Raw genomic sequence first — 2,606 nt, 5'->3', positions numbered from 1 at the left:
TTGAGCAGAAACTGAATTGGATCAGCCATATAAATAGCATAGCTACAAGAGCAGGTCAGAGGCTGGAAATTCTGCTGTGACTGACTCACCATCTACAAGGCACAAGTCAGGAGTGTGATGCAATACTCCCCACTTGCCTGGATGAGTGGAGCTCCAACAACACCAAAGAAACTCAACACCGTCCAGGACAAAGCAGCTCGTTTGATCAGCACCTCATCCACGACTTTAAATATTCATTCCCTGCACCACCAGTGAACAGTGGCAGCAGTGTGTGCCATCTACAAGATGCACTGCAGCAACTCACCAAGCCTCCTTCAACAACACCTTCCAAACGCCCGACCTTGAGAACCTGGAAGGACATTGAATGAATGGGAACACCACCATCTGCAAGCTCCCCTCCGAGCTACACACCATCTTGACTTGGAACTATATCACCGTTCCTTCACTGTCACTTGATCAAAATCCTGGAACCCCCTTCCCAACAGCACTGTTGTTTTACGTACAACACATGGACTGCAGTGGCTCAAATAAGCTGCTCACCACCACCTTCTCAAGGGCAATTAAGGATCGACAATAAAGGCTGCGTTTGCTGACAACACAACCACTAGGTGGCACAACTCGCTTTCTCCCCCTCCTTCGCACCGGCCGCTTCCACCCTCCACAGTCGCTCACTCCAGACCTCACTGCTCCCCCCACTTCCCTGGACGATTGTCCCCCGATCGCGTCACCCCATTCTCTGGTCGCTTGCTCACTCCCCACCCCCCCTCCCCTCCAGCCGCTAGCTCTATTCTGCGCTGCTTCCCTTCTCTCGGCCACTTGCTCCCACGTTTGTCCAGTCTCCACGCGCCGCCCGAAGAAGTAAGGTGGGCTGCAAAGTGTGACGTAGGAGCGAGTAGTGAGTGGCCTAGAGGAGGGAAGTGGCACAGCCTAGAGCCAGCAGCTGGAGCGGGGATTGGGAGGTTGAGAGAGAGCAGCCAGAGAGCTCGGTGACGCGAGCGGGGAACGATCGGCCAGGGGAGCATCTGGCTCATTATCACATCCTCTCTCTCTCAGAGCGGTGGGAATCACTGGAACCCACACTTGCTGCTCAGATTGTTTGGTTCCGGGAAAATACAAGATCCACATCAGATTGACAGGAAGGATAAATGTGATTCAGAGCCAATCATATTCCTTTTGGTGATGTGTGCTCAGCTTTGTTATATCAGCAAAGGCAGCAGGAAATGCAAATCCTGAAGAGTTTTGATAGAGTAAAGAAGGAGAAAGTGTCGCCAGTGACAGAAGGGTCAGTAACCAGAGGAAACACATTTAAAGTAATTGACAAAAGAATTCGTGTTGTGATGAGGAGATTGTTTTTTCCGCAGTGTGTTGTTCTGGTCTGGAATGCAATCCTGAAAGGTCAGTGGAAGCAGATTCAATGTTAACTCTAAATGGAATTGTATATATACCTGACATGGAAAATCTGACAGGGCAATGGGGGAAAGGACAGGAGTGCGGGATGTGGGATTAGATTAGATTAGAGATACAGCACTGAAACAGGCCCTTCGGCCCACCGAGTCTGTGCCGAACATCAACCACCAATTTATACTAATCCTACATTGCTACCAAACATCCCCACCTGTCCCTATATTTCCCGACCACCTACCTACATAAGCGACAATTTATAATGGCCAATTTACATGCAAGTCTTTTGGCTTGTGGGAGGAAACAGGAGCACCCGGAGAAAACCCACGCAGACACAGGGAGAACTTGCAAACTCCACACAGGCAGTACCTGGAATCGAACCCGGGTCCCTGGAGCTGTGAGGCTGCGGTGCTAACCACTGCGCCACTGTGCCGCCCTTAATAGAATAGCTCTGTTAAATATCATGCAAATGCACAGTAAAAAGGTTCAGTGCTTGGACCTCAGTTATTTTCACTCTGTCAATGGCAGAGAAGGCTCGAGGAACCATGTGGCTACTCCTCTTGTTCTTCACAGTGTCCAGAATAAAGTGTAACATCACACTGATTTCCAGATGGCCGACACAAATGCAACGCACATTTTTTCTGGAAACATCACATTTAAAGTGAAAAACTAATCATAAGGCACGGACGGGGATTGAACCCGTGATCTTCAATTTACGAGACTGACGCCTTACCACTTGGCCACCATGCCTTTTATTAATGGACACCTGAGGCTCCAGAGGAGGATTTGTGATTCTTTTTCAATTTGGTTGAAACAGCATCGAGAAACATGCACAGAAATAAAGAGGGATTGTGGAATGGGTAACAGATCAGCCTCATTTACATCATCAGCATCATGAAATCTTCATTCAGACGTTCCATTCCCATCATAAAAGCAAAATACTGCGGATGCTGGAAATCTGAAACCGCATGGGTCCTAGTTATGCCTGTCTTTTTGTGGGATATGTCGAGCATTCTTTGTTCCAGTCCTACTCAGGCCCCCTCCCCCAACTCTTTTTCCGGTACATTGATGACTGTATCGGTGCCGTTTCCTGCTCCCGCCCCGAACTAGAAAACTTTATCAACTTTGCTTCCAATTTCCACCCTTCTCTCACCTTTACATGGTCCATCTCTGACACTTCCCTTCTCTTCCTCGACTTCTCTGTC

The 2,606-nt window shown here is 48.8% G+C and overlaps 1 non-coding gene across 1 annotated transcript; it reads right to left on the bottom strand.

Annotated features, from left to right (window-relative positions):
* Positions 1-2,079: 2,079 nt before the first annotated feature.
* Positions 2,080-2,151, bottom strand: trnat-cgu (transfer RNA threonine (anticodon CGU)). The gene has a single exon. It is a non-coding gene; the product is annotated as a tRNA-Thr (tRNA).
* Positions 2,152-2,606: the final 455 nt, after the last annotated feature.

Source organism: Heterodontus francisci, unplaced genomic scaffold (assembly GCF_036365525.1).
Source record: "Heterodontus francisci isolate sHetFra1 unplaced genomic scaffold, sHetFra1.hap1 HAP1_SCAFFOLD_43, whole genome shotgun sequence".
Classification (NCBI taxonomy): domain Eukaryota; kingdom Metazoa; phylum Chordata; class Chondrichthyes; order Heterodontiformes; family Heterodontidae; genus Heterodontus; species Heterodontus francisci.
This window is presented reverse-complemented; position numbering and strand designations above follow the sequence as displayed.